Source organism: Anabrus simplex, chromosome 2 (assembly GCF_040414725.1).
Source record: "Anabrus simplex isolate iqAnaSimp1 chromosome 2, ASM4041472v1, whole genome shotgun sequence".
Taxonomy (NCBI): Eukaryota; Metazoa; Arthropoda; class Insecta; order Orthoptera; family Tettigoniidae; genus Anabrus; species Anabrus simplex.
Genome location: NC_090266.1, coordinates 538,891,472 through 538,915,637, shown reverse-complemented (window position 1 = coordinate 538,915,637; position 24,166 = coordinate 538,891,472).

Sequence of the window (24,166 nt, the reverse complement as noted above, 5' to 3'; positions counted from 1 at the left end):
TACATCTGCAAACTTTAAAAGTTTGGAGATATAAATTCACTCATTTTAAAAATTCGCCCCCTTTTCACCCTCCCATTAATTGGATTTTCCAAAAACAAAAAAATACGTGTTTCTTTATTTTTAATAGAGATCAAAAGTACCAAGTTTCAGGTCTGTAACATCTTCAGTTTCTGAGATATAAGTACCGGTATCCTGATTAAAGGCATTCAACCCATTTCCCCACATTTTCACCCTTTTTCATCCCTCCTATTGCGATTTTCTGAAAACAAAAAAATACGTGTTCCTTTATTTTTAAGGAAGGTTCTAAATACCAATTTTTACAGCTGCAAACTTTAAAAGTTTGGAGATATAGATTCACTCATTTTAAAAATTCACCCCCTTTTCACCCTCCCATTAATTGGATTTTCCAAAAACAAAAAAATACGTGTTTCTTTATTTTTAAAAGAGATCAAACGTACCAATTTTCAGGTCTGTAATATCTTCAGTTTCTGAGATATAGGTACCGGTATCCTGATTAAAGGCATTCAACCCATTTTCCCCATTTTCACCCTTTTTCACCCCTCCTATTGGGATTTTCTGAAAACAAAAAAATACGTGTTTCCTTATTTTTAAAGACGATTCTAAATACCAATTTTTACATCTGTAAACTTTTAAAGTTTTGAGATATAGAGCAACTCATTTTAAAATTTCACCCCCGTTTTCACCCCCTTAGCGAAGGAATATCCCAAAATCCTCTCTTAGCGAGCACCTACGTCTTAATATGAATATATCCCCAAAATTTCATCTCTTTATGTCCAGTAGTTTTGGCTCGGCGATGATGAATCAGTCAGTCAGGACAAGTTATTTTATATATATATAGATGTCTCCACCAAGAAAAACAATAGCGAGCTCAGATAAACATCTCGTACATTCGATTTTGCCAGCTCATTGTTAAAAGACGTCACCAATTCAATAATATTTGCCTCACAGAGATGTTGTTGGACGAAATCAGTGCACGGATCGATGGCACTAGGATTAATTTTCTTCCAGTTGTCTCCAAACTTTTTGAACAGCGGAATATCAGGACTGCTAGTGATTTGTTGGATCTTTGAGTCAAACACACTTTTGAGCACCAGTTCGTAAATATGATGGCGGCAAGGAAAGAGTAACAACTCTCTTTCTAGCTTTTGCTCTAAAAGCACACAAGCTCCGCTCAAGCGTCCTGTATTAGATGCTGTTGTATCACAGCACATTATTTGCACCTTATCATCCAGGTTCCAGTCATGAAGGTCATTTGACACTGCTTTCGCTTGCTCTTTGCCGGAAGAGTTGTCTAACTTTGGCACAGCAAGAAGTTGTTCTTCCTCGTCATATGAAATAATAATTGGTAGGCGTTCTTCTTTAGAACTTCTTACGTCCAGAGCAGGTAACAGTTTTCCATCCCAATGAACAGTAACTACTTCGGGCACGTTATTCTAAAAATCGGATTTAATGGATCTCGCTCTATCTTTTCTCATTTGCGTTCGAATGCGTTGAATAGAAGATTTGTTGATCGGGTAATTGTCAGAACTAAGACCAAGTGCTTCTACTACAGACTGAATTATCTGAACATAATCTCTGATGCTTAGTTAACATGTGTCTAAAGTTGCAACTAATTTATATGTGATAAAATATTTTCTTCCTCTTCTTGTCGACGTAGCTGAAGAATTTACAGATTGAGATGTGGATGGCAGAGATTCTTCCAGGCTTCCTTCAGAGCTTGTTGATTGTTCTTCTACTTCTTCACGTGTATAAGAGTCTGTAAAGTTGCAGATTTCAATGAGAAGGCATTAGCTTTAGTCTATTTTTATCTTCTGTGAGTTTTCTCAGCCTGTCTCTTTCTTCAATTTCAGCCAAATTTTTGTCAGCACCCGCTAGGCACCCCGGACGTCATGGCTCTCTTTGCTTTTGCAAAAATATTTTATCTTCTTCTATTTTTTTTCTTTCAAGAGCATCAGCATGTGCGATATCGAATAAATTATCTAATTCAAGCTGAAAGTTCCCTTCGCGGCGCCTATATAAATCCTGAATCTTCTTGCTATATTTTTGCGGTTCTCGCCAGAACTGATAAAGATCCACTAACTTCTTAACACAATTAGGCACAGCTCTGGTAGGTATTCTAGCCTTTTCCCAGAATATATTGCACTCTCGAATGACAAGATTTGCGCTTTCACTAACGGTCAACTTAACCTCACGTATGTTGAAAAACAGAACTGCGAGAACTTGACGATTAGATGGTAATTTTGCGCCTGTTATTTGGTGATTGACTTCACCAACCAAGAAAATGCTTTTTTTATTGCTCCTTAGTTCCACTGACATCTTAGAAATATAAAACAATCCGTGATAGCTACCCGATAAGCGATCCAGCTGGACAATCTGGAAACCGCAGCATATATTAAGGTAATTTCTGATTTACGAACGTTTGATATGTCACTATTCAGGGATTCAGAAAATAATGTTATGTGATGGTCGTACAGGAAAGGTCACTGTGATGCCACCTAACAGGGTACAAAATAATGTTCCAGTACTTAATGCTCCCCGGAAGTGCCTATAGAGTCCATTTCTCTAGTGTTAAGTAAATACGGGAAAGTGGTATAACACGGGGATGAGGAGTGGTCACAGCAATACCCTTTCAAAGTACGCAACGGTATACGTGCTATTAGAATGGAGTTAAAAGACCCAATACCTTCCTTCTTATATATTGAAGGCTTTCGTGCACAGGTTATTTATGACGGCCAAACTTGACAATGCCGTGCTTGTTATTCGCCCAGTCACTTGAAACCGGACTGTCCGCTATGCGAGAATCGCTTGGCAGAGAGAAGGAATATAAACACTGCCACACACACACACACCTGTTAACTCCTCCGTCAGTGAGCTAGACCCCGCTACACCAGTTTCAACCTCGCTAAGCGAGCCGCACAACAACGCCAGTAAATAAGCCCCGTGGGCAGATATACACAATGAGGAGAACACAGCACACAACCCGGCTATTGATAGGAATTAATTTCTTTCGGTCACCGAGAGTCAGAATAAACATACGAAGACTGAGCCTGAACATAGCATTTCCAAATCCCTACCTCCTGAAATTCAAGAACAAATTAATGCAACTAAAGACGTGCCTTCCATGTCCTTGGCTACAGTAAGCTCCGCGCACAAGACGATCTATTGGACACCGCGTTCGAATGTTAATAAACCAAAACGGTCATCACATCGAGCATTTGCTGCGATAAAACATTATACAGAAGTACATGGATGCGATTAGTGAGAAGTTCCGAACAGTGAACAGAGAGCAGGTTTAGGATATAGAAAGAGAATGGTGGGCTAACTGGGATGCTGTGGCAACCACTCTGTGTAAGGATGGGAAAAATCGAATATCCTGGTGGAATGATGAAGTGAGAGCAGCTTGTACACGTAAAAACAAGGCAGGGCAGTTGTGTTCCTCTTATTTCTGGTCTGTATGTGTCCAGCCTGCTAACTAATGGGTCCGCTTAGGGCCACAAACGCATTCATTCACACACAATTTGCATAAAGGCGGATATTGAACTTATATTGCGTACGGTACGTATTAAAGGAATATTTTAAAACGTGTAATTTTCGCCTCGCACTCGAACCTCCACCTGACATGGAAGTCCGCTCCGCCACGCCTTTACTAAATACGGTTCCATACGGCACGCTAGGCAGCGTATAGCAGGCATTAGTTTTACTGTGGTTACAATATCAGTTAAGTGTTTCCCCCGCGTGTCAGGTTCATGTGACCTAGAAAGGAAGTAAGAAGGAGTTGAATTATTTTTATGAGAATATTTATACTTCAAAAACAGACGATGTTACAGACGTGACAATTGGTATCTCAAATCCCATCTGAAAGTACCGGAACACGAATTTTTGTTTCCTGAAAGTTCCATTAATGGGGGATGGGTTGAAAAGATGTGAACGTTTTGAATTATCTTTATGATGATACTTATATCTCAAAAACTGAAGATGTTACAACCGTGAAAATTGGTACTTGGAATCTAGTTTAAAGAAAAAGGAACACCTATCTTTTTTGTTTTCGTGAAATCCAGTTAAGGGAATGAAAAGAATTTAAAATCGAGTGAATAAGTGAAGAATGTTGAATTCTGTTTATGACGATATTTATATCTCAAAAACTGAAACGTGAAAATTGTTATTTGAAAACTCCTTTAAAAATAAAGAAACGTTTCCCTTCGGAAAGTCTACTCGAGGGAAGGGGAGTGGAAAGAAATGAAGAAGAGGTACTTATATCTCAAACAGTAAATATGATGCAGAAGTGAAAAATTGGAATTAGGAATCCCCTTTAAAAATAAAAAACGTGTATTTTTTATTTTCGGAAAATTCACTTAGTTGGAGATTTGGGGATGGACTGGTAAAGGTGTTGATTTCTTCTTGCTTGGATACACATACTACGTATCTCAGAAATTGAAGATGTTTCAGACGTGGAAATAGATATTTGAAAATTCCTTTAAAAATGGAGAAAACAAGTTTATTTATTTCTCGACATGATAGAGGACTGTTTAAATGTAACAAAAACCTTTCATTCTGTCAAGCACACTGCATTTACAATATAAATTATAACACTATGAACGTACTTGTAAAAAACACACACTATTATACAAGGAATGACATGTTTCGTTCTACAAGAACATCCTCATATTTCATCAAATCACTTAAAACATGCTTTTATATGTACAGTATTCTTTACTTTGCGTAAACATGTTAGTGACAGCGAGTTGAGTGATAACATGGACCAGTATATGACAACAAATAAATTTACAAGTATTAATATAATGAAAAACTTATGTACTTATCTAGACTGCCGATGCTAATTTCGTTGTCACCAAACACTATTTCAGGACTGTGGTCATGGAAAGTTTTGGGTAAAGCACATTGCTCACGGAGAGGGGAGAGGAAACGTGGGAGGGGCCTTGTGGAGCTTTGTGAATCTCTCCTGTTGGATGATAAAATCGAGTATACTGTACCGTGGAGAGGGGAGTGGGAAGTAGGGCGGAGCGAGTAGAGCGCTGTGGAAACTTCTATCAACACTGGAGAGGGGAGATAAGGTTATTAATCTACTGCATGTTAAAATGTACTCTTTATGTAATATGGATGAATGAAAACTAATGATTTTAGGTGAATAAAGTAAGCAATTGAAATAGAGACTAACTAGTAAATGTTATTATTATGATAAAAGCTAATTTAATGAGTAAGTATTGACTAGATGTTATGTGAGTACAGCGAAGAGGGGGAGAATTTTTTAGTGTGTATAGTCATTTAGGTTAGTTATATTAACATTTTTTGCTATGTAAATTTCAGTAGCTTCCTTTACATTCAAAGATTTAATTTTATTTTCGATGTGTACAATTTAAGATCTGTGTTGATCTCTGTGAAGTGGTGTGAAGAGTCGCATGTGTGCTCCCCGAAGGCTGAATGCCGATTATATTTGATCGCATTCTTGTGTTCTCTGTATCTTGTGTGGAGATTACGTTTCGTTTGACCTACATAAGTGGCATTACAGTTTGGTTCTTGGCACCGAGTTCATATACTCCTGACTTTGAGAAAGGGTCTTTTTTGTTTAGAATGCACTTGCTGATGTGTCTCTATAGTGTGGTGTTCATTCTAAAGGCTACTTTTAAACACTGTTTCATGAAAAATATTGTTAGCTACTTTGTATGTGTTCTTGTTAACTTAGTTGAGGACCACGCATTTTTCTTTGTCATGTGTGGTGGTTACCCAGCGATTTGTTTAATGATTTGTATTTTTTATTGAGATCCGTTGTGCTCATTGGTATGGAATTAACTCTGTGTATCATTGTATGCAGTCCTGTTATTTTCTATTTTGTGTGTATGGGTGGCTCGACTCGTTATCAATAGTGTTCAATGTCTGAGTGGGCTTTCTGTATACTATGTAAGATAGGTTGTCATTATTGCTGTTGATTGTGATACCATCATATTTTATTTTCTTGTTAGTTTCTGGCTCCATTGTGAAACTGATGGACTTGTGTAAAGGATATAGTGTCTTTAATAACTGGTGTGCATTAGTGATATCATTAACATATATGCATATGACGTTATCGACGTATCTGCTCCAGTGTAAGATTCCTTTTGAGTGCTGGCCGATTAAGAAGATGTTTTCGAAGTTATTTATTCAGCAAAATATGTGCTATTATACCTGATAAAGGTGAGCCTATGGCTAACACTTCCTTTCGGCAATACATTTTGTCGTTGAGTGCAAAGCCGTTTAGGTTTAGTGTTGTTCTAAGATGGCTAATAATTTATTTGGTTTCTTGTAAAGAAGTGTTATTTTGAAGATTTTAGATAATTTTAATGGATTCATCTATTGGTATGTTGTTGTACATGTTAGTGATATCAAAGGATATCATAGGTGTGCTCTCCGTTATTTTAAGTTTATTTAGTTCTTTGATTAGTTCTAGGCTGTTTCTAATTTATCTGTCTTCTTTAAGTGAAATTTTCTCTTTTAGAATTAGGTTGAGTTGTTTGCTTAAATTGTAACTTGTCGCATCTTTAAAATTTACTATTGGTCTAATGGGACACGACTGTTTGCGTATTATGGGGATGGCTCTTAGTGTGGGGAGTTTGGGATTTTTGATGTTGAGGCTTTGTTCTCCTTGTTTGGTGAAAATAAAGTCTGTTTCCTGGATAGCTTGGTTTATTTCGTTTTGAAATTTATTTGTAGGGTTGTGTTTTAATTCTTAAATACCGTTGTTGTAGATAAATTCTATTGTTTTTCTGTGTACCCGTCTTTCTACACTATGACTATTTTGTTACCTTTATACGCAGTGTTGCCAACTAATATTTTCAAGATCCGCCAACTACTACTAAAAATCCGCTAAAATTCCGCCAGGAAATCCGATCTCAAATAATAAGCAATTAAAATGAGCAATAATATTAATATTAATATTATTATTATTGTTATTATTAATAATAATAATAATAATAATAATAATAATAATAATAATAATAATAATAATAATAATAATAATAATAAATGTCTGCGCTCACCTGATCTGTGAGTTTCACTGGGATTAACCCCTGCCTGCGAGCCGGCGAGATAAAACTTGTAGGCGTTTTACTGCCGGGTGCAAACTAGGTGAATCCCCTACCTCAAGGGCCACACACAAAACATGCCAGTTCATTAAACGGTCTTCCCTCATAGCATAAACACAAATGCTACTCTCTCACAGTTTCATTATCTGTCGTCATTCGTCAACTCCACTCATTACAAATTTATGATACCATGATCTCATAAGATCAAATCCAAATAACACGTTTTGCTCATGTGACTGCTAGCTCCTGATAAGAAATAAGGAATACTTCGAAGACAGACAATGAAAACCCACAGCCCATTTCCAGTCATCCGACCGGGTCAGGAATGGAATGAATGAAGCCCCTATCTAGCGGCGAGGATTGGAATTTTGCCGGCTGCCGAAGCCTGTCGCAGTCCTCTGGGGCAATTATTAATGAATGACAGGTGAAATGAAATGATAGTGGAGAGTGTTACTGGAATGAAAGATGACAGGGAAAACCGGATTACCCGGAGAAAAACCTGTCCCGCCTCCGCTTTGTCCAGCACAAATTTCACATGGAGTGAGCGGGATTTGAACCACGGAACCCAGCCGTGAGAGGCCGGCGCGCTGCCACCTGAGCCACGGAGGCTGCTCGGAGACAGACAGGAGTACAAATTTTTTAAAAACGTAAAATTGATAAAACACTGAATTCCGCTATAATAAATCTAGAATTCCGCCAAAAAATCCGCTGTCCGCTAAATGATATTTTTCTCCGCCGACAGTCTTCTAATTCCGCCAAATTTCGTGGAAAATCCGCTAAGTTGGCAACACTGTTTATACGCTTTCGTGAAGATAAGATTGTCGTTTTTAATTATATTCTTAACTGTTTTGAATGCCGAGTATTGAGTGGCACAATTCGGTTCATGGTGGAATTTTCTTGTGTGATTATATTTAGGGCCTCTTTGGTGGCTACGTTTTTCATTATTTTTCTTTGTGGGAAGGGTACTTTGTCGCAAGCAATTTCTACGTCAGTGATGAGCTGTTTTATGTTGTTTTCGTTATGACGTTGCTGGCAATTGAATTTGAGACCTATCTCAGGAAGTTCTAACCTGCTACGAACATATCGATGATAATAATAATAATAATAATAATAATTGTGATTAGCTGCCACCTCCGAAGGCCCGCGTTCGATTCCCGGCTCTACCACGAAATTTGAAAAGTGGTACTGGGGGCTGGAACTGGGTCCACCCAGACACATCAGATCAAATGAGTAGAGGTGGGTTCGATTCCCACCTCAGCCATCCTCGAAGTGGTTTTCCGTGGTTCCTCATTTCTCCTCCAGGAAAATGCCGGGATGGTACATAACTTAAGGCCACGGACGCTTCCTTCCCTCTTCTTTGTCTATCCCTTCCAATCTTCCCATCCCCCCATAAGGCCCCTCTTCAGCATAGCTGGTTAGGCCGCCTCGGCGAGGTACTGGCCCTCCTCTTCAGTCCCTGAGTGTGAGGGAAAACCAACCCTGGAGGGTAAAGAGAGGAAGAAAGAAAGAAAGAAAGAAAGAAAGAAAGAAAGAAAGAAAGAAAGAAAGAAAGAAAGAATCTACTTATGTCTCAGTCTCAGTTAACTCTCTCTATAGGTTAAATTCTAGTTGCTTATTATTACTTGAAGATAGTAATTCTTTCCATTTCGCATATTTCTGTACAAATTTCATGTAGACATAGAATATAGGTTGGGTGTGTTTCGTGGCTTGCAGTAGTCATGCTAATAGAACTGAGTTCATCTGATGTACCCGGAATTCTACATTGTATACATAATTCTAGGTTAGGTAGTGTACACGTTGTGAGCAAGACTGTATTCAATTGCAAAGCTCTTAACGTTACCCTAGAAACGCGACGGCGATGTCACCAAACATCTTTTCTCATATGAAGGCTGAGTTAGGGAATTTTCACTGTAATGGTAGACCCGCTTGCATACCATCAGTCACAATAAGGTTGGGAAGCTTTCATTTTAATGGTAGACACTCACTCTCCACCTGCCTTTTTACATCCTCAGAAAGACTGTCTTAGTGGTTTTCCCAACTGAAATGAATAAACATTACAGTGAAGTCAGTAGAAATGGTGCATTCAAAAGCAATGCTTTCATATGAAATACTCGATCAAATCACAAACCACACATTTTCTTACTTTTAACGAACAGGTCTAAGCTCCCGATATTACAGTCCAAAGTTTCAGAGCTGGGATGACCACGCCGCAGACAGCCGTGATCCGTGAACACTCTTCGTCTTTTTTCGGCGGGGAGGAGGTCGAATAGTGGAGACTCCTAGGGCAGAAATCATGCCCTTTTACTAATCTATTTTCTAGGAGTTCCCGATGAGTCGGTAAATATCAATTCAGTACACTAGCGGCGGAAAAATCTATCTGACTTGGAGGCAAATTTCTCCTCCAAGCCAGAGGACAAATCCCCTCTTCACTGCTAATTTGGAATAAAATGAATGTAGAATTTAATAAAAGTGAGGAGGAAGAAGCTTAAGAAACGGCTCTTTTCAGGGTTGAATTTTGAGTCATTCAGTGAATTTTGGTGCTATAAATTGGAATAGGTCTAAATTGTTATTCTAGACCAGGCCATAGGCCTACTACTACTACTACTACTACTACTACTACTACTACTACTACTACTACTACTACTACTACTACTACTAAGTGAGCCTCTACCTTAAGTATGCACACTGCTCATTCAAAACAGCGCGTCAGAGTGGGGATCGAACAGCTGGAATACTATGATGAACCGGTGTGTTACGTACCACCTGTATCAGAAAATGTATGAACCAGAGGAAGAAGAAAGTATTCTAACTCCCCGGCTACTTTCCGCCAGTAATCGGTCAGGCTATTATACTCGGTACGCAGCAGTAATCCCATCTACCGGAGTTGAGAGGCAGCATAAGAGATAAAGAACACCGCCGCTAACAATGGTCAATGTAATGTTATTTTTCACTAATGTTATGCGCTTTCCATATTGTAGGCCTTCACATTTAGTTTTCTTCCGACTCTGAAATACCACTCCTGTCGTAGTCGGTACGGTAAAACTGAATAAAATATACATTGTATTCTCTGTAACATTTGTTATGTAGTACTTTTAGGTAGGACCAATAACATAGGTATATAAAAATTAAATTTCAGGCGCCTTCCCCTAAACTACAATTTAATCCAGTTTGATTAAAATTGTTTATAGCTTAGACTGTAGTTTCTTATTCGCCGTCTCTATATACCGATTTTCATTAAATTCTGTTAGCCCATTTTCTCGTGGCTTGGCGTTGATGTGGACTTAGCAACAAAAATACAAATTCATGAATATCTGTGTTATCATAGCCGGTACGGTAAAAATTTACAAGACATAAATGGTCGGAAATTTAATTCTATATGACTTTCATTATGTAGTATTTATCCATACGACCGCCAATAATATAAATATTTGTGAATTAAATTTTCGGCCTTCCCCAAAGTACCATTTCACTCAGCGTGAATAAAATGATGTATAGCCTAGATCTTAGAGGCTCGTTTTCCTACTTTGCATACCAATTTTCATGAAGATATCACCACTAATAACATAAATATTTGAGAATTACATTTTAGGCCTTTCCCTAAACTACCATTTCAATCAGCTTGAATAAAATTATTTATAGCCTAGATTGTAGCGACTTATTCCTCGACTTTGCTTACCGATTTTTATTAAATTCTCTTCAGCCGTTTTCTAGTGATGCGTGTACATACAGGCAGACAGACAGAAATTACGGAAAAGTAAAAACTGCATTTCCTTGTTACTGTGCACATGACCGATACAGAAATACCATTCTTTTCTAATTCTGAGCAATGTACAGACAAAATCATTATTATATATTGAACCCATGACCTTTGTGCCCTAAGAATTTTAAGTATGAAAAGTTACTACATTTCTGAACATTTATTGATATCACGGGAGTGACACGTGGCAAGGAGGTAGCTACTTTCCGTCCCACGCTCTGAGATGTGACGTCATCCGCACGTGTCGGCAGTGGAAGGATACAGAAGAAAGTTTATGTTGAATAAATATAATTAAATGAAAGGATTAGTGGTGAATGCAATATAATGAGGGTCCTGTATTTATCTTTAAGACAATTGGTCTTTAGTAAGACGGATTTGAGACTGCTAAACCATTTCTGGGGATTATTTCAGAAGGGCGCGCGTGTCTAGCGTCCCCACGCGAAGTCGACAGAAAAGTAGTGCCGATCAAATGAGGTCATCTAACCAGTTAAATTAATAAATTTTAAATGTTCAGGATCACTACTGCTAGTGAGTTAACAAATATATTGTTACATCCAAAACTCTTTTAAATACGGTTCTTTTAAGTCGAAAAAGTTACGCAAATTTTCTTGGCGGCAAAGGAAAAATGCCTGGAGAGAGGGGGTATTGGCTATAAATATAGAAGGGACGCCACGATGAAACCCCCGCATTGTGTTATTGAATCTTGAGCGAGAGAGTTAGGCTGTTCTGCAAATCAAGCGACAAGAGGTAGACAAGTCCGACGAACAGATTTTGGGCCGATGTGGCTAGTGTCTTAAATCCAAGTAGATTTAGTTTGATAAAAAGACGGTCAAGATACCGCAGAAGTAGAAATTTGTAAAATATTTTTGTGTTGTAAAAAGTAATTCGTGTGCGGGCAGTAAATACCATCAGTCGAGTGCGATCAACGGATACACGTGTGAAGGGTATTTCCTTTTTTATGTTTTATTTCCAGGAAAAATAAATAAATTTTATGATGTACAGCCAGAAATGTAAAATGGCTAGATAAGCGACGGAAGGTCGCGGGTGAGCCGAAAGATGTAATCCGACGAAACCTGAGGTAGGTGCCTTGCGAGTGCCGTGTGACATGGAAAATTTTATTAGTGAGGGTTTCGAAGTGATATCACGTCCAGAATTTATTGCCTATACTTTTGTGATGTCAAATAAAGATATTTTATCTGACGTAAGAATTTTCTGTTTGAATTTGATGGAATTAATATAAGAAACCCATGGTTACCCATTTTCAATCGAGTGGAAGCGCGCTGTCGGGTTGAGAAATGTAGAGTGGTGAATTTTGTCACGAAGTGAAACGTTATTCCATGTCCATTTAAACTGTGTCTGACTGACAATAAAAAATAGTAGAATTTTGACAATCATTTTGTGAAATCCAGTTTTGGAAAATACGAGATCATTATGCGAAGCGTTCATTGTTAATGTATTTGTGCGTATTACGCGTCGTGGATTCTAAGTATTTTTATTCTAGTTTTTTTGTCAGTGAGAGCCGTCGAGTTGAGACGAGAGTTCAGATTTGTCGTATGAGTTGAGATAGGATTTTTGAATCAGGTGATTGGAAGCCTGTAAATGTGCCGGGATATGTATAAGCCCGATGGAGATTTTGTGTAATGTTTGGGATGGAATGTAGAACTGGAGAATCCAAGCCGGGATTAATTTGCGACGTGTATAATTATTGTAGAGCATTTTGAAGTATAATCTATGTGCATTTTGTTGGTCGGAAATATCGTATTTGTTTAATTATGTCGGCGAAGTTAAAGGTTTCATTCTGAGAGGCCAGTCAGGCAAGACGAAACAGATGATTCATATCACAGCGGAGCGGGGGTCGTGTCTCAATGCCGTCAGCTGATAGGAGTTCGCAGCTCGAGTAACGGGATTTGGGTAGTGTGTTAGAATTGAGATCACATTTCTTGGCAACGGAAATCATTATAACTACGGAATCTAGTTGAAATTTTCATCCGGTAATAACGTGTATGTTATCAGATACTGGGAATTTGTTTAATTGAGATTGTACTGTACATTTGAGACCACGAACTTAGAGTATAATGAGCGAGGTTAGCCAATTTCAGGGTTGTCCAAAATATACAGCGATGGCAATGATGATTGTTTTGTTTGTGAGGGGCGCACAAAGCTTCACGGAAATATTATGACAAGATATTATATCGTAATCGGTTTACATTGTACGGCGAGTTACTTATGGTTTTGTACTTAATTATCAGGGTTATCCAAGTAGTAATATGGTTAGTATTAAATTAAATTAAAGTGTGGTGTCACGAAACAAGATAAATACTGGAAATAAGTGATGTAAATTTTTTCCAGCTACAGGGATAAACAACCGATGATATACATCCAAAATGACTAAAAATGAATTACGTCAAGACTTGTGTAGGGACATGTGAAAGAAACCATTCGTCCGCGGAGATAGAATTTGTTGTTCATTAAAATTTCATTAAATCATTTAAATTTAATTATTAAATTCAGCGGAAACCGTATTTTGAAATAACTTTAAATCAAGCGAATAACTTGAAGATGCATTCTGGAAATCTTAGTTTATTTTTCTTGGGAATATGTAAAGGTTAACGTAACGATTAAGGGGACATATCCGAAGGTAATGGATTTTACTGCCACAAGGTATTGTGAGCATTGTTGTTGTTGTTGCATTATTTGACTTTGAATGATTGAGCAGTAAATGTGCTGGGATTAGTAAAGTGTAAACTTTGGTCATCAACCGATGTAACTTAATTGTGTTTAGCTTTCAGCTTAGAAACTTGGATGGTCATAGGGTCATCAACCTCAGTGACTTAGAGTAGGGCCATATGCCACCGTAGCATCATTTTCCTTGCGGTCATCATCCACAATGACTTTAAAGTAACTTAGAAGTTTAGATGTCGGTCCATGACATAGTCGCAGGTCATATCGATTCAATTAACTGTCCATGCCGTATAACCACTGTGTGGCACACACCGATTGGACTGCCTTAATTAGGCTATACCCAGAGTCCAGAGTTCATGTTACGAGGACTGAACCATTAAGAATCATTATGATGGTACATGTAGTCTCACATGGAAGCCGAATTTAAGTATTTCCAGACATTATTTTCTTTAATTAATAATTGAGACAATTGTTTCTAGTAAGGATGCCCATCAGGCAGTTATGTCAAAGTCTCACACCAGTGTTCTGACCCTATGTGTAAAATGATTGTGGTGTCCAGTGGACGAGATTGGATCCCAATGATACCGATGATAAATGATTAGCTCTTCAGAGATTACTTGAATAAATAGGAATATTTTTAAACAGACCTTTCATTTGAGTAGATAGATTGGAATTACTGAACCAAACCTTTACCTCAGCAAGTGACGAAGAACCCGATACGACCCAAGCGACAGATCTCATGAAATTTTGCTGATAGGTAAGGAAGGTAGGTATCCTTCATAGTGGACCAAAGGGTTCAATATATATATAGATAACATGTCCTGACTGACTGACTGACTGACTGACTGACTGACTGACTGACTGACTGACTGACTGACTGACTGACTGACTGACTGACTGACTGACTGACTGACTGACTGACTGACTGACTGACTGATCATCGCCAAATGAATACTACTGGACATAAAGAAATGTAAATTTTAGAATACATTTGTATTAGAGTGTAGGTGCTCACGAGGGAGGATTTCTGGTTATTCCGTAGCTTAGGGGATGAAAAAGGGGGTAAATTGTTTCAATGAGTATACCTAAATCTCGAAAACTTAAAAGTGTACAGACGTGAATACAAGTATTTGGAATCTCCTTTAAAAATAAAGAAACAAGGTATTTCTTGGTTTTCGGATAATCCCATTAATGGGGAGGGGGGGAGTGAATTTCTAAAATGATTATATCTGTACAGTATATCTAAAAAACGGAACATGTTACAGACGTGTTAGTTGGTATTTGGAATCTCCTGTGAAAGTAAAGAAACATAGGTAATTTGTTTTTGGGAAATCCTCTTAAGGGGAAGTGAAAAGGGGGAAGAATTTTCAAAATGAGCATATCTACAATTTATCTCAAAAACCATTGAAGAGGCTGTGCATTAATTAAGGCCATGGCCGCTTCCTTCCCATTCTTAGACCTCTCCTATCCCATGGTCGCCATAAGATCTACCTGTGTCGGTGCGACGTAAAACAAATAGCAAGAAAAGCACCCGTCTTACTGGGAGAAAGTGATATTAATTGGGTAAATTTAGGAGGCGCCGATGTGTCCAAGTTGTGTTTAGTACCGTTTAAGAGATGTTTCTATGTCCTGTGAAATAAATTTATTTAGTTCCATACTTCAGTTTCATTTCCGTGTTAGTGTCATGGTTTTACTTATATGGGTGAGGTTACCCTGCTGGAAGTTCACATTTTAAAGTAAAATAGTGACACATAACGTGTTTGAAGGAAGTCCATGGCATACCTATATATTTCCTTGTCCCTTCGCTCAGATATCAGTAACAGGAATGCTCCACACTTTGGGGAGTCTCGTGTTCCTATTACCAGATGGGTACAATACAAAGATCGTTCAGCAACTATAAACAATACCTCCCAAGCCACCTCTTTTTTGGGTGATAAATAAGTCTTCTCTTTCAGACTGACTGCAGATTCTACCCTCTCTCAATATGCAGCATCCTCAAGTGGTACGTGTTTTTATACCACCCATTCCATCCTCAGGCACAAATCTCCGTGTTCACAATCAAAATCTCCTCCCTAGAACTGACTAATGATGGTATTCCCTCAAACTAAATATCTAAACCCACATTCATTTCAAAGAACTGAAAATATTGTGTCTACCGTTCTATTTATTATTAACTAAAACAACTTGTTAACACAGTCGCTTTTTCGAATATAACAATATTAACGGGAAAGAGTTATCGTGTCGGCCTCTGTGGTGTACAGTAGTGGTTAGTGTGATTAGCTGCCACCCCCGGAGGGTCGGGTTCGATTCCCGGCTCTGCCACGAAATTTGAAAAGTGGTATGAGGGCTGGAACGGGGTCCACTCAGCCTCGGGAGGTCAACTGAGTAGAGGTGGGTTCGATTCCCACCTCAGCCATCCTGGAAGTGGTTTTCCGTGGTTTCCCACTTCTCCTCCAGGCGAATGCTGGATGATACATAACTTAAGGCCACGGCCGCTGCCTTCCCTCTTCCTTGTCTATCCCTTCCAATCATCCCATCCCCACCAAGGCCCCTGTTCAGCATAGCAGGTAAGGCCGCCTGGGCGAGGTACTGGTCATCCTCCCCAGTTGTATCCCCCGACCCAATGTCTCACGCTCCAGGACACTGCCCTTGAGGCGGTAGAGGTGGGATCCCTCGCTGAGTCCGAGGGAAAAGCCAACCCTGCAGGATAATCAGATTAAGAATAAGAATAAGAAGAAGAGTAGTTATCGTAATTGCCTTGTTTCGTTTCATTTCTCTGTATATAAATACGTACGATAATATTTGGTCCATTAATAGTCCAGATAAGAAGTTATTCATAGAGAAAAGGCGCATTTTTTTTCCTTTTATATTTGTTATTACCTACTATCGCTAATTAGACTCATTATTTTACGGTTTCTCGTTACATTAAGGCTAATATGAACGGCCCTTATCTTTGATTACTATAATTGAAAGTAATAGGCAGGTAATGAGGATTGCTATATTTTAGTAGAAGTATGTCGATTTATCGACGGGCTGATCAGTGGAATAATAACTCAGCCTGTACAACGGATGGGCAGTGTCGGATAGTGTAGTTGTAAGTTGAGTTTAGAATCTCAGTCTCTGACTTTCTGTGTGCTCAACGTTGTTGTTATTATTATGTTTGGCAACAACAATCGTCGGATGATTCCGTGGAGGAGTTGCCTAACTGACACCTAATTGAGTAAGGATATCTCATTGTAGTGAGTTAACGACTGCAGACGATATCTTTACAGCTGCCGGAACATATATGCTTGCGTGGAATCAGAACTATGCCATGGGTTCCTCTTGTAACTCGTGTAAAGTTCTTCCGCTTCGGTTAACGCTTGAAGTCTGCGAGGAACAGAAGCCATGAGGCAACCTTCTCCCGAACACCAAGGGCTAGATGGCAAAGATCAACTTGGGATCCTCTGACGGGGGCGGGCCTGTTCTCACTTGTGCAACTTCTTTGTCGCAGCCTACAGGTTTTTTATTGGGCTGAGATCCGGAACACAAGGAGGCCAGATTATAAGATTGATTTCCTCCTCTTCGACGAACCATCCCTGTACCATACCTTTTTTCCGTATGGGATTAGATGAAGCTGAAAAATATATAGTCTAACGACATATGCAATTTTTTCACTCAAATGCACAAAATTATGCAGTTGCTGGAGATGGTTGTTCATTGTGAGTACAAAAGTTCCTAAAAACCGTGCACTGCGAAATGGACCAGATATGTTTTTTCTTAAGAACAGTTCCAGCCAGCTTGGTTTCGAACGCGGATGTTCGGGTCACGAAACTACGCGTGACCCAAAGCTCTTGTAGGTTGCTGGGGTGTAACGTATCTCGCTTCTGGAATGAACAAACCCGAATATTCACGAGCATTTACGAAGGGGGATTAATGTAATATCGAGCTTGCCACAGATATAATTACAACACACTGCCTAAGCACTACAGTCAGCCCTCGAGCGAGTTATAATATTTGTAGAGGAGCGTCCGACGCAGGTGAGCGTTGTCTGGTTCCTGTCAAGAAAGACACAAGATGGATTCAGCAGTATCCCGAAACAAGAAGTTCCAGTACATGCGTCGGTCGTGGATTGTGGCGTGTGCAATCACTAGCTCAGGATAATGAGCTGGTGAACGAAACACGTCAGAATCCGTTCCTGAATTCTGTGAAATTAAACCACAATACTGGGTTTCCTGAATCTGTGGATGCTGTTCGGCGATGACTCTGTCGTACTGCTGGCTTGCAGAGTAGAAGTGCGACCAAGAAGCTCTCAGAAGCTCTTCAGCTCTACCGCCTAGCATTAGCCGATGAAAATATCGGTTGCGACTGATAAAATGTAATTTTATCGGACGAATCTCTGTTTTCCTCAGCGAACAATTGTCCGGTACGAGTAAGCTGAACATCGGGTGCTCGATATTAGCACCAGGACGTCAAGGATATTTGCCGTACTGGTCGCGTGTGTTTACCAGTATGGGGATGGATGTCCTCCCGTGACCGTGGGATGCTTCACAGGATAACGGTCGGCTAGATGCAGCCCAGTACAATCTTATTATGAGTGATATTATTGTCCCCTCCGGGCGGCAACTCTATCCTGAGGGAGTAATTCATTTTCACCGGGACCTATCTCCCATACACACAACGATGGTCCAGAGATGGTACACTAAACTGGACGAAATCAATCTTATAGCATTGCGACCAGGATCTCAGACTAGTGGAAACCGTGTGGTCTGAGACAAAGCGCGTTTTGAGGGAGAACTGGCCTGATACCGCTCCAAGATCCCAAGGATGATCTTGACGTTTGGGAGGAGATTACCGCGAGCAGTATACTATTCGTCTCTATTGCTTCCGTTCCTCACGAGACCTTAAGTGGTAATTGAAGCCGAATGCCTTTACACGAGTTAATGGAGGAGGTCGCGGGGTGGTTCGAATTCCACGTAAAATATATGTTCCGGCAGCAGTAAAAGTTTCGTCATCAGTCGTTAAATCACTACAGTAATATGTTCGTATTCCACTCGGGGTCAGTGAATCACCTGCCTCACTCATCGTGCGATGGCTAGTGATACTAAACATATTAATAACAACGTTGAACACACACAAAGAAGCAGAGACTTGGATTCTATCCTCAACTTCGTTATCTGACAGTATCCAACCGGTTTACAGGATGAGTTATTAATTCAGTGACAAGCTCACCGATAAATCGAGATACTTCTATCGAAATACATCAATCCTCGTTATCTGTCTTTTGCTTTCAATCATGGGAATCAAGGATGCGGCTTAATACGGTTAATATAGCGATGAACTAACATGTTTTGTGCATTAAACAATAAAATCATGGCTAGTAGGTAATAACGAAAGTAAAAGGAAGTAATACACCTTCTCTTTACATTTACCTTCTTAGCTAATGTATTACTGGACCAAACACTATCATACGTACTGCTATACAGAAAAATGAAATGAAATATTGTTAATATTGTTAGTGTATTCCAAAAGACTACTGTTTGTAAGTTGTTCAAGTTAGCGATTTAAAAATGGGTAGCGAGGGTGGATTCAAATCACTGCAGTTTGGCCTATACACAACGCCTCTACCAATTAAACTACTACATCCCACTATCGGAACAGGTCGCATAACTTCCACTTAAGGACAAGGTTTGTCGGATTGATATCTGCTCCTTTACCTTCTAGAAGCAATTTTCTGCTCTATTTGTTGTTCATGTTTAATGCGTCGATCAAGAAATCTGATCTAAGTGATGTCTACAAGTCAGATACCATATATGCTTCTATTTCACAGCCAGTTGTGGGTCTCTAACGTGACCGAATTTTGTGCGGTTGAGTGCAAACGAAATCTTGCAATGCTTAGTTTGATATATTTCTGCAATAAATCCTTCAAGTTATTAAAATGGTTGTATCCATCTTTCTTCTTTTATCTATACTCGGGAATTTGAAGTTTTATAGGTAGCAACCCTAATGTGAAGTAATGAACTTTACCAGGAATGCACGTTCAGTGATTTCCAACCGGTCAGAGTGTGATGTCAAAACACGATTCCCCGTTAAGTTAAATAGAAGAACAAAATGGATAGCTGTGGAGATAGTGTCTTGAATCCGTTTAGTCTGTAGAGTCACAAATTCCATGAGATGATTATAGACTCCGATGGTATTTCTTTCTAATTGAGAACATCTTTCCCTGTTTATGGACACTGGAACACTGGTGAAATATTTAATTTGAGCCAAGGATATTCAGTATGTGAAAAAATTTAATTTGCATACACATGACTCGTTTCATGACACTGAACACGATAAATATAAAGGAGAAGAACGTGCTCTTACTTTCAAAAGAATTAAAGACAAATTTCTGGAGGAAGCTGAATAAGACCATTCAAGTAGTAAATCTGTGGTTTGTTTAAGCTGCAAGATTAGTTCACATATCGCAAGGAATTTTATACCGGCATACCTGAAAGGTGGTAAAAATTTCCAGCAAGTACCACACCCCCAAGAAATACTAATTACTTCTATACAATAGCATATCTGTTTTCCTCAAGCCATTGCTCTGGCAGGGTTTAGTGTTTAGTTTTTTGGGTTTTTGTATGAACTCTCCTCCTTCGAATCAGGTCACTACACAACAAAAACGGCCTAGTGATGGTATTTCAGTGACGAATATGTGGATATGTTAGTCACTACGGATACGCTAGATAGAACGCTTACTAAGCACAAAGCCTATATCAAGAACACTATGCGGACAGACGACACGCGTCGCCATGTTGTCTATCTTCCTTCACTTGAGGTAAAAGGGACACAGGTTTCTGGCCTAATCCATGTATAGCTTAAATTCCATTGTCATATATTTCATCCTTCTTTCATCGTCTTGGTTTCTTTAAATCCTTTTCCAATTGTTCACCTGTTTTTCCTGACATAGCGGTTGTTCAAAATTTCCAAATAGTGCCTTGAATCTGTGATGTAATTCCTTCTGTTCTTTGGCTCATGGGATTATTTATCAAACTTCATCAGGTTGGTTCAACTGGACATAACATCTGTCATGGCTCTGATGTGGACAGTGGTGTTTACTAGTTATCTCCATTTTCTTTAATTAAGTTATAATTATTTTAATCACTGTTGCCAGTTCTATATGGCACTGGAGTTCTTTCAAGTAAGTTCCTATCTTAATACTCTCCTATATTTCTAACTCAAGGAAAGAAATTTATTTCTCTACTCATTGGGAAAGTGAATTTACAATTCTTAAAGTTCTGAATGTTATCGCTAGCTGATATTTAGTCTTATATTTTACATTTGGAGTCTAACCAGTAAATTTTGTAGTCTATTTTTGAATAAGTTTTAAACAAAGATTAAGATTAAGCCTTCTAGTCAACATTGCTTTATACTGATCTTTTATGGTTTAGTTTTACCAATTCTGAATTCTATGGGATGATTCTTCGCGGACTGGTCTGAAGAATCTAAATTTATAAAATCACCTTTTTATTATTAGCCCTAGTTTGAGGTTAATGGTACGTCGTGATATATCGGTAAGTTATGCTATTTGTTATTAAACGTGACATCAATTTTGTAACAAGTTTAAACGGAGATGAAGTTGTGTCGTAGGTTATCTACCACAGAAATTGTAAGAAACCCGTCTTGACGATAAGAGCACTTCATTAAATTCTGATGCTATTTAACTTGTTCAAAGCACTAAGTTATGGTTATTGGAGCGTGTGGTAAATTTTATGATGATGCTGTACTATGATATACTGATACTATTTCCAATCCAAACAAAAAAATATAATAGTTCTTGCCATGATTTCAGATATTCATAATAAGTTCATTGTCTGTTGCTATTCTAAATCGCCCTATCATTAATCTCATTCTCATGAATTATCCTTGGATACCTCAAGAGTGTTAAGCCCACAATCATATTGAAGACGACATTGAGTTATAGCTCTATCATATGCTTCCATTGTGAAAATTATTCTGCTTTGATTTTTAGTGCAACTATTTTCTAAAGGTAGTTTACGTACAAGATTTGTGTTAACCCAGGAATTGGATTGGACCTTTTTTTCTTATAATAATTAACAATCTATGGTAAACCTTCACAACGAGAGATTTTGGCAACATAGTTAATCAAGGAATAAAGAATTGAAATTTGTAACAAATACTAAATGAAGATAGAATCCACAGGGTGGAAATAAATGTAATTAAGCCTGGAGAAAGGTCGGCTTATGTATCGGCAGCTTAGCAGCACCTGCCGAGGTCAAACCCTCAAAAAGCCGGCGAAGTCGCATGCATGAAAATAATTAATTACGCCCGTTGCATGTACGGAAAAAATATGAAAACAACACCATTGTGAATTGGAATTTTGGTTGAATTTTTGGAATAAATTTCAGGAAGGTTGGTCCAGCGGTTATGAAATTAAAGGATTGCACCACAAGACTTCATGACTTGGGTAGCGTCATCTCAGACCTCATAAATATACCCCCCCCCCGGTCGACATTCACACCCTCTCTTTGAAAGTTCGGGCGAAGGACCCGCGTTGCATGTCTCCGAGAAGAAGTTCGGTAATTGTTTCCTTAGAATAATTTGTGATATGTATTCATGTAGGTGGTCCGAGTTAGAATACTTAGTGGAATTGATATAAAATTCCTCAACTTCCGCCGACGAAAACCGTGAAGGCATAAATATTTTTCATTAAAGTACGTACCTGGCTTTCATTTTTTACTATTGTGTGTTGGGAATCAATGAAGGAAGTTTGGTGACTAGCCAGAGAAAGATTCGAATCTGATATCTCTTGAACACCTGGACTAACTGAGCTGTGAGGAAAGTAGCTGTCGCAAACAGTTCGTTGCTGTCCGGCAGACGGAAAATACATTCGCGTTATAACTAGCGAGAATAGTGCGCTATTTGTGTTTTTAAAATTAATAGCAAGTAATCTGTGTAATTGTAAGTAATGAATAAGAAGATAAGGTTTTCTCCAGTCATGTGTGGCTGAATCAGAGACAAGCTGGCTAGCATATAGCCAGGACACTAGGATGACTTCATTAACAGGTCTGTCTACTTTGTATTAATGTTGTAGTTAGATTGTAAATTGTTTGTCCCACTAAATTTCCCAATGCGCGTGTCGAATAAGTATTTCTTAATGTTCAGGCGAAGTGTCTATTGTTTTTTTTTCGGCGTGCGAAACTCTTAAGTACGGTAAAAATAGCGTTAAGAAACTGTAAAATGCGCAGTTTAAATATCGTGTTAAAAATCAATGAAATATTGTTCAGGCTGATAAAAGTTATGAATATGATAACGATAACATAGTAGTGGTGAACATGATGAATTCAAATATCCTACCAGTTCAAATAATAATAATAATAATAATAATAATAATAATAATAATAATAATAATAATAATAATAATAATAATAATAATAATAATATTTACATCAGGATAGATTTTTCTGTGTTAAAACATGTTTTTAACAGTAATGTCGCGTGAGATCTGCGATTTTACCGAAATCCAGTGAAGTTTGATAAAGTGAACGTTTATTTTTGTGAAGCTTAAATTTTGTAACGCCATGTATTTGTGATACAGAAAATCGCGATACATGGTTATTGAGGTCGGAAAGATGTAATGAAGTAAATGAAAAGATTCTTAAAACGTTGTTTATCTTGGGATTATGTGTACTTGAAAAGTTTTGAACAGGAAGAAACGGATTGTGTTGGAAATGAAATGTTATGAGAATAGTTAGGAAGACATTGAAGGCAGAGGAAGCCTGTATTTTATGCGCGTGGCCGTGATGATAGGTTATCTTTGTCGATGGAGAAGGAATTTGAAGACAGGCTGTGTGTTAAAATGTGATATTTCTGAGACAGGCTGTACATGATAATGATATCCTGTTAGCAATCCGGAACAGCTGACTGATTGAATGGTGGTCAGAATCTAAGTGAACGCGTTGTAAAGCCTATTATAATTTCAAGTCGAGAATCTCCCAATTTCTCTAGAAGATTGTACTTCTTGACAGTTAAGTCCAAATGACGATTCTATGGAAAACCAGCGTAGTGCATTTTAAGATAATTGACCTCACGAACAAAGTGCATTCTGAAACACGATCGAGGTGTTATTTGATTATTGTAACAAAATTCCATTCTGTATATTTTTTACGAGACGAAATTATCATTTAATTGGAAACATTGTAAGATAGAATATTGGACGTTATGAGAGTGACAGTCTGGCTTGTGTAGATCTATAGAAAGTTGCTTCACTGGATACTTCATGGATGGAAAGGTTTGGAACGTCAAGATGGTAGGCCGTTCGGAAATCTCATGCTTGAATTACACTGTGAATTCCGTGATGCTGGTGATTGCTGTTTTGGCAATATTTACGTTAAGTTAGACGAATGCTTAATTTATACTTTATTTTCCGAATTTCACTACGTGTATTGAGATTGTATTTGAGTCATGGATTAAAGTAGCCAGACGTTGTTAATTTCAATTTCACGTTTTTATTGGAAGGAATAGACATAGTTATATTTCCAGACTTGAGTTCATTCTGTGGCAAGTTTCATTTCACTGTGTTAGATTTTCAACAAGGTTTAAAGTTAAATATTAGCGATTGTGTTTGAAGTTTCGATATCGTCTGACA